The sequence below is a fragment of the Panthera pardus genome, unplaced genomic scaffold, assembly GCF_024362965.1.
Source record: "Panthera pardus isolate Hobbes unplaced genomic scaffold, ASM2436296v1 HiC_scaffold_6, whole genome shotgun sequence".
Lineage (NCBI taxonomy): Eukaryota > Metazoa > Chordata > Mammalia > Carnivora > Felidae > Panthera > Panthera pardus.
The window spans coordinates 112,738,150-112,753,455 of NW_026526991.1; positions in this window are offsets into that span (position 1 = coordinate 112,738,150).

The following is a 15,306-nucleotide window of genomic DNA, read 5'->3' on the forward strand; positions in this document are numbered from 1 at the left end:
TTGTTCTACTAAGCATCTACAAGAGCATGAACGGGGGAGGGTCAGAGAGAGAGGGAGACACAGAATCTGAAGCAGGCTCCAGGCTCTGAGCTGTCAGCACAGAGCCCGACGTAGGGCTCGAACTCACGGACCGTGAGATCATGACCTGAGCCAAAGTCGGACGCCCAACCGACTGAGCCACCCAGGCTCCCCTACTTTTTTTTTAAACTGAGGTTCAATTCACATACAGTAAAATGAACCCATTTAGTGGGCAATTCTGTGAGCTTTGGCATAACGTGTATAGTTGTGTAACCACCATCTCAATCAAGATATAGAACATTCCATCACCCCCTCCTGGACCTCAAAATTTCCCTGAGCCCCTTCTCCCCACCACCAGCTCCCAGAAACTACTGATTTGCTTTCTGTTCCTACAGTGTTGTCTCCTCCAGGAGATCATATAAATGGAATCATCGGCTTTTGAGTCTGGCCTCTTTCAGTTAGCGGAATGCATTTGAGACTCATTTATGTTGTTCCCTTTTCTTGTTGATTACTATTTCACTGAACGGATGAACCACAGTTTGTTTCTCTTTTCCACGACTGAGAGACACTTGGATTGTTTCCAGTTTTTTGGCAATCACCGACAAAGCCTCTAGAAACACTTGCATATAGGATTTTGTGTGAACACAGGTTTTCATTTCGTTTGAGTAAATGCCTGGGAGTGAGAACACTGGTGTTACCGGCAAGAGTATGTGTCACTTAATGAGAAACCACCAAACTATTTTCCAAAGTACCATTCTTGCACACCCACAGCCGTGCGAGATTTCCAGCTGCTCCCTGTCCTTGCCACCACTTGGTGTTGTCAAGTTCTGGGTTTCCCCCCTTCATTCTAAATAAGTGTGCAGGGGTATTTCAGCGTTTTGTCATGGTTTTAATTTGTATCTGCCTAACGACTAGTGATGTTAATCATGTTTGTATATGTTCATTCGCCATCTTCTTCCTCTGGTAAAGGATCTGTTCAGAGACATTGTCTATACTTTTAAATTGGGTTGTTTTGTGAGTTTCGAGTTCTTCCGATATTTTCTGCACCAGTCCTTTATCAGATACATGATTTGCAAGTCTTTTGTCCCAGTTTGTGTCTTGTCTTCGTATTTTCTTAGTGATGTCTTTTAAAGAGCAAAAGTTTTCATTTTGATGAAATCCAGTTTATCCGTTTTTTTTTTTTTTTTTTGGATTGGTCTTTTTTACTTTTATTTTTTTAATGCTTATTTATTTTTGAGAGAGAGAGAGATGCATGAAAGAGAGAGGCAGAGGATCAACTTTCTTTTAACCAATATTGTCTACAGTAACAATCATTTAAAAACAAACCAAACAAAAGCAAAAACATAAACAAAACAAACACACAAAGAACAAAACATGTAGACCAAAGGGCTCTAATTTGTGTCCCTTAATGATCGGGCAAGGCCACTCTCAGCACATCTGTCAGACCCGGCTGCAGCTGGGTTCCAGGCTCCCGTACAAAGGGTTGAGTCGATCGCACTCAGTTTAGGGCATGCTTTTATCATCAATCCATGCAAAGCCTATTGCTTGACTTTTCTCTTCCTTCATTCACAATCCTACCTCCTAATCTTGCATTCGTCAAAGACATGCACTCTACTATATTTGACATGTCCATAAATACACAGTGTGTCTATAAAGTCTAGACACATAATTAAACTCACATAATAAATGATTTATTGATATCAAAAATACATGGTATGCTTCAGTGTGTTACCCCTCCTTAGCAAATTTATAGTTCAGTACAAAATCTCAAGGAATGTCCACGGCATTTTATCAGTCTCTGCACCTGTATCCATCATGTGCTGGCTCTGATGACTTATTTATACTTATAATGACTTATTTATACTAAATGAACTTGTGCCTTTATTATACTCCAGGAAAAATAATCAAGGGGGTTCAATTTGCAGAAAAATAAATTATTCATGTTTTCAGATTTCATGGCCACTCTATATAGGCATCTTTAAATTTTTATTTATTTATTTATTTATTTATTTATTTATTTATTGAGAGAGAGAGCACGTGAGTATGTGCCTGAGTTGGGAAGGGGTGAAGGAGAGGGAGAGAGAGAATCCCAAACAGGTTCCATTCCCAGCTCATGATGGTGGATCATGACCTGAGCTGAAATCAAGAGTCGAACGCTTAACCTACTGAGCCACCCAGGCACCCTTATATATGCATCTTTATAAAATCTATGAACTTGTGTGTATTTCTGGTTCTATTTCTTTTTTTTTTTTTTCTGCTCAACACTGTTTTTAAGTCCTCCTCCTGTTGCTGTAGGCAGATCAGTTTTGTGGCTTCTGATGCCCAGCATTAAACAGAGAGTATTTCACTTATTCTCATAGTGATCGACACAGATTTCTGAGATTCCTGGTATCACAAACAACGCTGAGCACTGCTTCTTCCCCGCCACCAGGAAAGACCCCTGTGAGAATTTCTCTGCGTTTTACATTCAGGGGTTGCACTGCTGGGTCAGTAATATGGGCATACTTAACTTCACTACGCATTGGTAGGATGGCTGGTCTCGTTTCCTATCCCATCAGCTCTATAGGAGGGTTCCTGTTTTTATTTTTCGTGGTTTTTTTTTTCACATTCTATCATTTGATTTGATCCACTTTAATTGACTTTATCCTCATCAGATGAATGCTATCTTTTTGTTTACATTTGCATTTTTGTGTGTGTTTGTGCATCTCTTCATATTTTTCCTAGTCATTTGGATTTCCTGTTTGTTAAGTGCCCATTCATAGTCATTTCCAAACTTTTCTATAGGATTTTCTGTGTTTTTTTTTCTTGTTGATTTCCAGGGATTTCTTACATATTCTAGATATTAATCTCTTATCAGTTTTCGATAGAGAAAATATCTTTTCTTAGTCTGTTATACTTTAATTAACTCTGATTAAGATGTCTTTTATGATAAAGAAATCTTTACTTCTATATAGTCAAATATTTCAATTTATTACTTTATGTTTTACCCTTTTGGGGTCTGTTTAAGTTCTTTTCTGCCCCTATATCAGAGACATTTTCCTGCATTTTCTTCCACTAGCCTTATAGTTTTCCCACAAAATTCAATGCTCTTTAATTCCCCTGGATCAATTTTTACGCATGGTATAAATAGGAGTTTAGTTTTATTTTTCCATTTGGTGACCCAATTTTCTCAGCACCACCTACTAAATAATCTGCCCTCTTCCCATTAACTTGTGGTGTCAACTTTACTCTATATTGAATGTGCACACATACACACTGTTAAAAGATAAAGGCATATAAAAAGGCTAAGTTTATTTGAGCAAAAATTGATTTGAATAGGGCAGCACCAAGCCAGAGGGGGTAGGGACACTCTACTGATAGGAGCTAGGGGAAGGGCATAGGTGCAGAAGCAAAGAATGGAAAATATTTGATTGGCTATAGCTTAAAGCCTAGTTCACTCTTTGTGATTGGTTGTCCCTAGCATTTCAATTTCATGACCTTGAAGTATTTATAGGCTTAGGTTTTGGTTTGCCTAAGTAGGTGCCAGCGCATTACATCCACCTCAGCCTAATGGGCTCCCTGTTTAATTAATCTGCTGTAGTTTCTTCTACTGCCAAATTAGTGAATAGTGCTAAATTAATACAAAATTGGGGAGCCAGGGAACCACTGTTCCTAGGGGAAATTCAAGGTCAAGTTTCTATGAGCCTCTGATCACAAGGTTTTCATCAACCAATCAACACAGAATCTTATACTGTAAGTGTTTCTGTTTAAACAATTTTTTTTTAATGTTTATTTATTCTTGAGAGAGAGACAGCATGAGCAGGGGAGGGACAGAGAGTGAGGGAGACACAGAATCTGAAGCAGGCTCCAGGCTCTGAGCTGTCAGCACAGAGCCCGATGCGGGGCTCGAACTCCTGAACCGTGAGATCATGACTGAGCCACCTAGGTTCCCCTAAGTCTTTCTGTTTAAAGACACCTTGTTTAACATACATTCTCACAAATAATTAAATTCACTGTCTTTGAATATTTAAAGCCAGAGGCTTTGGAGGCCTCTCACATTCTATAGGTTCATTTACCAACATCCTTGTAAAACAGGACAGTTTCATCAGCATTGAGAACCTGCTCTTCCACATACAACTCTTTTCCAGCATAACACTTTGCAGGTATTTTTAAAATTCTTCTGCAGCCTCTTGATCTACAGAACCTCCCCTCCTGCAAGTTTAACATTTTTCACTCGGTATTGCTTTTTGAAACTTGTGAGCCAGCCAGAACCAACCAAGAAGGATTTAGCATTCCCTGCCTCTGGGTAATGTGACAGTAAATTTCTTTGGCTTTTAGCCTCACAACAGTGCTGTCTACTATGCTTTCTTTATGGGTCGTCATCACATGAGTCCAGAAATGTGGCTGCCTTCCCTTCTTCCATAGCTTAATCATACACTCTGGATGTTACTTTAACGCTTTCCTGAGCAGCCTGGTGTACAGATTAACAAATTTCCTTGTCCTTTTTGTGGTTGTATTATATTGTTGGATCTTTAACATTGAACTCATCATGGCCAACAACAGCACCTTCACACGTATCTGAAAAAAATTTACCAAAAAGATGTATGTTTTTTCGTAAGGCATATCACAACTTTCTTAGGAACACTAGACAGCACTATGACTGGGGACCATTTTAAACACTGAAATCACCAAAAATACACAGAAATGTGAAAAATGTGGCACTGAATAAACCACAAAAATGTTTGTTTACAATATGAAACAAGAAGACAGAGTGTTGCCTTGTTTGCCTCAGCTAGGAACATGTACATCCAGTGACTCAAACTTTTCACTACTCTGCGTATGTTCCCAAATGACCGCATTGTGAAAATTGATTTTGGGGTTATAAATAAATTTTAGTGAGTAGGAAAATTTATAAATATGGAATCCACAATTAATAAGGATCAATTACATTTGTTTCTGAACCATCTTTCATGGTCCCTTTGTCTATTGGCATGTACCTGTACCACCACCAAAGTCTTATAGCTGTTGTTTTAGATTGTGTCAATGTCTAATAGGATGGATTCCTCAACGATTTGTTCTTCTTTTTCAAGACTTACTTTTCTAACTGCGCGCTTTAATATTTCTGTAAACGTTTTATAGTAGAATCTTTGAACCCCTCAAATAATCCAGTTGGAATTTTATTAGGCATTCAATTTATAGATTAATTAGAGAATAATTGATTTTAACGTTAACTTATCCATCCATGAACATAGTATATCTCACCATTTACTTGGATTTTCTTTTGTATCAATTAATATTTTTTTAACGTTATTTACTATTTTAATTCCTAGGTACATTATAGTCTTTCTAACTATTGTGAATTCTACCTTATTTTCTACCTTATTTCTAAGTTGGCTACCATAAGTAAAAAACAATATTAATTTTTGTGAGTTGATATTTTACCTTGCAATATTGATAAATGCTCTTATGATTCATCTAATGGTCCTGTTGGATAATCTATGTAGATTATCAAATGTGCAAATAAAGATAGTGTTATTTCTTCTCTTTGAATTCTTTTAGCTCTTATTTCCTTTTTTTTTGGTCTCAGAATGATTGCCAGTACCCCAGGATTTATATTAAGTAGTAAGGATGAAGTGAGATGCTTTTGTTGACTAAATATTTTTTTTTCTGTTTAGATTTTGTCAAAATAAGGAAGTATTTTTATATTCATAGCTTTTTGAATTGTTTAAAAATAATCATTAACAGGTGTTGAATGTTACCTCGTACTTTTCTACATATATTGTTACAATATATTTTTGTTTTTAGTCCTTAGTACCTCAGTTCTTAACGTGGGTGCTTTTCTGATGCTAACTCATGCTTAAATTTCCAAGATAAACTTTTTTTGATGCTGCCACATTGACAACACCCATTGGACTTTGTTGGCTAATATTTTGTTCAGGGTTCATGAATGGAAACAGCTGTTTCTTTTCTTGTGCTTTCTTTATCCAATTTCAAAATCAAGCCTACAAGAGGGATGATCTATTGCTTTGATAGAATGCACTCATAATACCTGCCTAGTTCAGGCTGCTATAGCTACAATGCCATAGACTGGGTGGCATAAACAACAAATGTTTATTTCTTACAGTGCTGGAGGCTGGGAAGCCCAGGATTAAGGTGCCAATAGATTCACTGTCTGATGAAGGTCTGCTTGCTGGTTCATGGACAATGATTTTCATGTTGTACTCTCACATGGCATGAAGAGAGTAAGGGAGCTTTCTGGGTGGGGGGGTCTCTTTTATAAGGATACTAATCCCAACATGAAGGCTCCACCCTCATGACTTAATCACTCTCCAAAGGCCCCACCTCCAAATACCATCACACAGGGGGTTAGGCTTCAACATAGGAATTTTGGGAGGATACAAAAATTCAATCCATAGCCATACCCTGTGGGTCTGGGTACTTTTTGGAATCTTTCATTTAATTTCCCTAATAATTATTGGTCTACTCAATATTTCTTCTTGTGCCATTTTTTTTTTGTAATTTATGTTTTTCCAGAATTTATTCATTTTGTCTAGATTTTCTACATTTGTTAAGGCTGGATTCTTAATAATTTTGCTTCTGTTATATTTCTGTTGTGTCATAGTTAATCCTCCTTTAATTCAGGATTTGATTTACCTCATCTCTTTTTATCTTGGATGGTTGTGCCAGAGGTATGTGTACCTGATTAGACAGATTCATCTTCTAATTTGTTTGCAGCAGCCAAAGCAGATCCAATTTTCTTTAAAAATCAGCAAAACCTTTCCCACTTATGGATAGTTCTTGTTCTCTTTTCAATTTTCTTTGGGACTTTTCCAAACCAGATAAATTCTTGGGAGTCACATTAAAGGTTTTAAAGTATATAATTTAAATGCAATTTCATGTAATATATGACAGAAGAGACAGACCAGATCTCTTATCTCAGGGAGACTAGGGTCTAAGGGAAATCAGGCTACTATTAAATAATCACCTGAAAACAAAAATTACAGATGTGGTAAGTTTTAAGGAGCAGGGAAAGGCTATGAGAGGTGATGCAAGGGGCACTACTCAGTTATGACAGTAAAGGAAGATTTTTCTTTGTAAATGATAAGACTTAACCTGGGGAGGAGGAGAAAGAATAGCATTTTATAAAGGGGATACAGCATGAACAAAGGTTCTTGGGCAGGGAGCCAGTGTGACTGAATGAAGAGAAAGAAAAATAAATATATCCAGGGATTCCTATACTCAAGTCTGACCCAGTGAGGTTGGTTGTATATTTAGACAGAGTAGTGTTGAGAATGCGCACTAGGTTATAAACTAAAACAGGTATGAAATACAGTTGGAAAAAAACAAAAGACAAATTGAAAGATATAAATCTTATTTGCATCCTGAGAGGAACTACAGAGACAGATTTTAATAAGTGATCATACCCTCAGGAAATACTTCTCTCTCACTGCAAGTGCCATAACAAATACTGTCTTCAGAAGAGTTTGAAATCGTTCCTACATTGATTTGAAATAACTAAAACTCAAAATGGTGGTTTAAAATAAAAGTATATTTTAAACTTAAAATGATGCTTTGAGTGAAGGGGGTCAAAAGGTACAAACTTCCAGTTATAAAATAAATGTCATGGAGATGTAATGTACAACATTATGATTATAGTTAATAGTACTGTATTGCATATCTGAAGGTTGCTAAGAGAGTAAATCTTTGTGCGGGTGTATGAATAAACACTTTATTATTTTTCTACAAAATTATTTTTAATTTAATTTAAAATTCCATTGTAGTTAACATTCAGTGTTATATTAGTTTCATGTATACAGTATAGTGATTCAATAATTCCATCCATCACCCGGTGCTCATCACGACAAGTGCACTCCTTAATCCCCATCACTTATTTCACCCTTCCCCCCTCTTCCCTCCCCTCTGGTAACCATCAGTTTGTTAAGAGAGTAAATCTTGAAAGTTCTTATCACAAGAAAAAAAAAGTTCTTTGGGATGACATAATCCAAAGGAACACGTTATATCTGGATTAAAATTTGTTCAATCTTTCCCATTTCCCAATGTTGAAGATTAATATATTTTCAACTTATAAAATAGCCTTTCATTTAATTTGAGTGAAAAGGTGCTGTTTAGGAAATTTTCCAGTCTGCAACCAGCAGCATTTCCCAAGAGTACAAACTCAGCAGCAATGCATAATGATGCTGTACCTTGATTTATCCAGGAAGTGGTGTGCGCACATTGGCACTTCTGTGTACCTCATGCCATATACCAGCTTTTTGTTTGAAAGATGATATCCACGATTGGTAAGTATCTCTTGAAGTGAATAAGCTCCAGGTTTGCTTAAAGGATACAAACTTCAGCTGTGCCAAATATGTGAGTGTAGGCTGCAAATCTGAGCTAAAAATGAGCCAAGAAATTGAGAGGATGTGATTTACGGCTTCTGTTCGAAAGAAGTTGATACCAAATAATTTGCTCGTCCTAATAGGGTTTTAATAGATTCTTTCCCATGACACTTACTGAAAACTAGAACACTAAGAATAACAGAAGCCTTATTATGACTATGGATTTAGTAATGTGACAAACAAATCGCCTTGGTTATAAAACCTGAGATTGCTTCATTTGGTTTTGCAGCATATGGAATTCTTCCTAGCAAACCATTACACATGTAGCATGCCTTTCTAATTAAAACCAATGATTCCCTTTGTCACCGTTTATCCCATTGGTTCTGGGTAGAGAAATCTTCACAGCATCATATGTAAAGGCCAAATACCATAGTCTGAGATGCGACTCCTCCACGACCTCTCCTGGCCCTGCCACCCGTCAGGCTCTCATAAGAACCTTGGAGATAAACAGTCTTCATGCTCTTCCCTGAAAGAGACTTCTACCTTCCTGCCTCTGTAGTTTATGAAATGCTGCCTGGAAATCTTTGCAATTCTTTTAGAATCAGCTCATATGTTCCACGCCTCCTGGAAACTTTATGTGGTCTACATAATTATGTTTCCCAATCTCAAAACACCAATCTTCTGTCATAAGGACTCTGCTTTTTGGAGTCACAGAACAAAAGTAGCATCTTAAATGCTCTGAGAAGTTATACAGTAAACACATCTGTTAATTTTTGTTCAGCTCAGCAGGTCCTAAACTTATTTTATCATGGAATTGTCTCCCACCCCAAACCACATTCATTAATATCCCAGAGAGCACACTTTGAGAAATGTCTCCCTGCTATACTGCGTTCCCTCTTCTTACACCCTTATTTATTCATTCATTCAGCCAATATGGTTAAACACAAATGGGCCAAACAGGTAATCAGTGTTGTCCTTTTAAGAAAGATTAATAGGTAGCACGTGAAGATGAATAGTCAAAAGAGGAAATCTACTTATTCAGCGTCTCCTATATGCAGCACATGCTCAAAACATTTGTACACATTTTCTCATTTAATCCCCATGACAGAGTATATTAAGTACATTTTACAAATGAAGAATCTGAGAAGTGATTCCTAACATTCTGAGAGTTAAACATATGTCTATATGACTGGGAGAAACCAAAGGTCTTTTTGTGATAGGGTAAGAGGTTATAGTATTACTTAGCCATCAAAAAGAATAAAATCTTGCCATTTGCAGCAACATGGATAGAGCTAGAGTGTATTATGCTAAGTGAAATAAGGCAGAGAAAGACAAACACCATGATTTCACTCACATGTGGAATTTCTCATATGTGGAATTTAAGAAACAAAACAGATGAACATATGGGAAAGGGGAAAAAGAGAGAAACAAGCCATAAGAGACTCTTAGAGAACAAACTGAGGGTTGATGGAGGGAGGTGGATGGGGGATGGGCTAGATGGGTGATGGGTATTAAGGAGGGCACTTGTTGGGATGAGCACTGGGTGTTGTATGTAAGTGATGAATCACTTGATTCTATTCCTGAAACCAGTACTACACTGCATGATAGCCAACTTAAATTTAAGTTAAAAAAAGAAGGAAATATTGAGTTACTGCACAAAGACAATGGTCACACAATCGAAATTTATACTTAGAACACAAAGCCAATGCTTCTTACCTGTTGTTTTGATCTTTTAACTAATAAAGGAAATGGAGGTTATTTGAGGTTGACATCAGAAAGGATAAGTTTTACAATTTTTATAAATATACCTGTGTAGCCAACACACAATCGTGTTATACTTAGCATATCTGCTTTTAGACTCAGCCATGTGTTTGTTGTTATTTATTGTGGAATGGTATTCCATTGTGTGAAAATACTACAGTTTGTTACTAATTCAATGTTTTATAGACATTTGGGTTATTGTCAGTGTGGCTATTATGACTAAAACTGCTATGAACATCTTAATACAAGTTTTTGAACATATGTTTTCATTTATCTTGGGTAAATACTAAGGAGGGGATTTCTGGGTATGTTAAGTATGTGTTTAACTTTATAAAACACTGAGAGACTATTTTTAAAAGTGGTTGTATTTTTTATTTTTTTAACATTTTTTTTTTGAAAGAGAGACAGAGCATGAGCGGGGACAGAGAGAGAGAGAGAGAGAGAGAGAGAGAGAGTGGGAGACACAGAATCTGAAGCAGGCTCCAGGCTCCAAGCTGTCAGCACAGAGCCTGACGTGGGCTTGAACTCATGAACGGTGAGATCATGACCTGAGCTGAAGTCAGACGCTTAACCAACTGAGCCACCCAGGCGCCCCAAAAGTGGTTGTACTTTTAAAAATCACCACCACCAATGCATGGAAATTCTGGTTGCTCTGTATCTTGGTCAACATTCAGTATTACTGATAGTCTTCTATCAGTCTTCTACTGACAGCACATTGTGGTTTTAATTTGCCTTTCTCTAATCACTAATGATGTTGATCATTGTTTCATGTGCTTATTTCCCATCTGTACACCTTCTCTGGTAGAATTATCTTCTCAAATATTTTGCTCACTTAAAAACTGGGTTGTCTCATTATTGAGTTGTCTAGTTCTTTATATATTCAAAACTTATATACATATATTTTTAAGTTTTGTTGAGGTATAATTCACATACCATAAAGATACCCATTTAAAGTATACAATTCCATAATTTTTAGTATATTCATAGACTTGTGTAATTATCACAATCTAATTTAGAACACTTTCATTATCCCAAAAAGAAACCCACACCCACTAGCAGTCACTACCCAATCTCTCCGCACTCCCATGCCTAGACAACCACTAATTTATTTGCCTGTTTCGGACATTTCATATAGTGGAATAACAGAAGATGTAGTTTTTTTGTAACTAGCTTCTTTCATTCGCATGAAGTTTTCAAGGTGCATTCATGTTGTAGCACGCATCAATACTTCACTCCTTTTATTGTCAAGTAATATTTTGTTGTATGGACACACCATGAATTTATCTATTCATCAGTTGATTGACAATAGGGCTGTTTCCAGTTTTTAGCTATTATAAATAATGCTGCTATGAACAATGTATACAGGTTTTTGTGTTGGATGTATGTTTTCATTTTTCTTGGGCATAAAGATACATATTTGCAAATATTTTTTCCCAGTAGGGTTTTCCATTTTGATTTTCTTAAGAGTATCTTTTGGAGAGCAAAAGTTTAAAATTTTTATGAAGTTCAGTTTGTCAATCCTTTTCTTTATGATTTGTTCATCCTTTTTGTATCTTATCTAGGAAATTTTTTCTTAACCCAAGGTCACAAAGAATTTTTCTTCAAGATTTACAACTTAAGCTCTCATATTTATGTCTGTATTCCATTTGGAAACAATTTCTGTGTATGGTAGGAGATGAAGATCAAGTCCATTTACCAGCACTACATTTTGAAAAGATGGGTTATCTTGTCATCTTTGGCAACAACCAATTAACTGTAAATGTGTGGATGTTTTCTCAACTCTTAATCCTGTTTTCCTGATAGTCTATTCTCATGCCAATACAACTCTGCATTGACTACTATAGCTTTATAGTAACTCTAGAAATCAGATAGTATAAATCCTCCAACTTTATTCCGTTTCAAAATCGTTTTGCCTACTTGAAGTCTTTTGCATGTCAATTTCTACAGTTATGTGGATAGGACTTTTTTTTAAATTTTTTTTTTCAACGTTTATTTATTTTTGGGACAGAGAGAGACAGAGCATGAACGGGGGAGGGGCAGAGAGAGAGGGAGACACAGAATCTGAAACAGGCTCCAGGCTCTGAGCCATCAGCCCAGAGCCTGATGCGGGGCTCGAACTCACGGACCGTGAGATCGTGACCTGGCTGAAGTCGGACGCCCAACCGACTGCGCCACCCAGGCGCCCCTAGGACTTTTACTAAAATCGTACTGACGAGATAAATTTGGGGAGGACTGACAGCATAATGATATTGCAGTTTCCTGATTCATAAATAAGGAATTTTTTTGCATCTTCATTTTCTTTGCATCTTTTCTTTCAGGATTGTTTTATAGTTTTCAGGGCACAGGTTTTGCTTTTCTTGTGTGTGAATTCTGTTAAATTATCCCTAAATATTTCATTTTTTGATGATACTGTTTTTTAAATTTAAATTTCCATTTTTATCATTATTATGTAGAATATTATTGAGTTTTGTATAACGAGCTTATATCCTATAACCTTGCTTTCATCTGCTCTAGTTGTTTTGTAAATTCTTTGTTTTCCACATAGACAACCAAGCTGTCTGCAAACACAGTTTTACACTTGTTCCCACCTGTGTTGTGTGCCTTTCATTTCTTTTTCTTGTCACGTTGCACTGGGTGTGACCTCCGGGGCAATGTTTAATAAAAGCATGAAGAAGACATTCTTGCCTTGTTCATAATTTTAGGAGAAAGCATTTTTTATAATTGAGTATGACATCAACTATAGGTTTTTTTGTAAGAGACTTTCATCAGGTTTAGGGAATTGCCTTCTGTTCCTAGATTGCTGAGAATTTTTATGACTTGGTGTTGAACTTTGTCAGATGCTTCTATACCTATGAAGATGATTATATGGGCTTTCCTTTTGCTCTGTGAAGATGATGAATTACATTAATTGAATTTTGAATTCAATTCAACCAACCTTGCAATTCTGGGATAAATCCCACTTGGTCATGATTTATTTTCCTATTGATACACTGTTCAAATTGATTTCCTAATATTTTGTTAGAGATTGCTGCATCTATATTCATGAGAGATGTTGGTGTGCAGTTTTTGTGTCTTGTAATTTCTTGGTTTTGGCATCAGGTATATGCTGGCTTCACAGACTAGGTGGGGAGTGTTTTCTTTCTCTCTCTCTCTTTTTTTTTTCCTGGATGGGTTTATGTAGAACTGGTACAATATCGTTTTTCGATGTTCAGTAGAATTCACCAGTGAAGACATCTGGACCCGGAGTCTTGTTTGTGAGCAGATTTTTAACTAGAAATTTAACTTCTTCGACCTTGGACTGTTCAGGCTATTTCTTCTTTAGTGAGCTTTGGTATTTTTGATCTTTCCAGACATGTGTCATTTTCATCATAGTTGTCAAATTCATTGGGATAAAGTTCGTATTTCCTTTTTATCCTTTTACTCTATAGGATCTGCAAGATTATTTTCTCATTCTTGATATAATTTTGTCTTTTTTTCTTTGATCTGGCTAGAAGTTTATCAATTTTATTAATCCTTTCAAAGAATCTGATTCTGATTTCACTGATTTATTTTCTTTTTCATTGATTCATTATTTTTCTGCTTCCTATGCCGTTTATTTGTATCTTTATGCCTCCTTTCTGCTTGGCTTGGGTTTAATTTTATTCATTTCCTAGTTCTTAAGGTAGTTAGATACTTAAGTCCTCTATTCTTTTTAAATATAAGCATTTAATGCTATACGTTTTCTTATAGGTACTGCTTTGCTGCACACTCCAAGTTTTGATAAAGTGCATTTTCATTTTTATTTAGTTCATCTTATTTTATAATTGTTAGTTTCTTTTTTTTTTTTTTTGCTGAGGGGTTACTTGGAAAAGTGTGGTCTGATTTCCAATAATTTGGGGGGATTTTCCAGACATATTTGTTACAGATTCCTGGTTTAATTTTTTTGTAATCCAAGGAAACATTTTATTTGCAATTCTTTTGAATTGAGCGTTGGTTTATGGCCCATATTATGGCTTCTCTTTATGAATATCCCATGTGCCGTTGGGGGAAAACGTGTGCTCTGCTGTTGAATGGAATGTATTTATCCATGAGAGCAGGGGAGCTTCTGCTGTCTTGTAAGGTTCAGAGACAAAGTCCATATTGTGATTGTCCTAATGTGCCCTCCCTTTGATCTTAAGAGGAGAAATCTAAGTTTACAATTTCATGTTCTCAAGGCTAATTTTAAGTTTGCACACAGATTTGAAAAATCTCATGCCCTCCTTTTCTTTTTCATCATGTTTTGAAATGTATATTGGTCTTGCTGACATTTTCTTCTCACAATTTTTAAGGCCAGGTTTGAGTTTAAATGTAGCGTGAACTATTCTTACACAAGATACGACACAGGCTTGTTAAGAACATGGATTTAGAGTCAGATAGGCCTGTGTTTAAATCCTTATTCTGCTACTTAATACATACATATATGTATGTGTGTGTGTGTGTTCATGGGCACATGATTTTTATGTGTATTCTGTAAAAATTAATTTTGATAGTGAAGCACCTGTGCATGGCACAAGTAAACAACATATGGCCCTATTGTTATGTGGTTTGAGAAAATAGTGGGAAGTGTTCACATGTTAATAATGCCTAGATTCCTCTGTTAGCCATTTATCAGTATGCACCAAGCACCGCCTTCTTTGAGCTTCTTATTACAGTGATTGCAATACAAATGCCTCCTAAGAAGGGCTATTTCTTAATCCTATATGGTCAATTTGTTTATCGGATAGCTGTTTTTAGTGACAAGAAATGAAGCACCATGATGTTAATGAGTACTTAGGAATGCGGGGCCCTGAAAAGGGAAGTGGGTCCTAAAATAGAGTCTCCTCAGATTGGTCATGTCACCCATGCTGGAAGCAGTCATATCCACAGGCCTTGAATGCTTATGTCATGTACCACGAAGGTAAACATCAAAAAGATACCTAGAAATGAACTCAAATCAGAACAGGTCAGGCAACAGAAAAAGAAGGTATAATTTACTGTTTGTTTACGATGCCAAATGTTTAATAGGACCTGAGTAAGAAAAATACTAAATTTCTGGACTTATTTAATATACATGTTCTTAGATCAGAAGTAAAAGAGTAGTAAAGACATAGCCGAACTCTGTTAACATGCAAATTGTATTTTCAATCAACAGAATTTGTTGTACCTATTAGTGCCAGGCACTCTGCTAGGCATTGGGGATGTGAGAGTGACT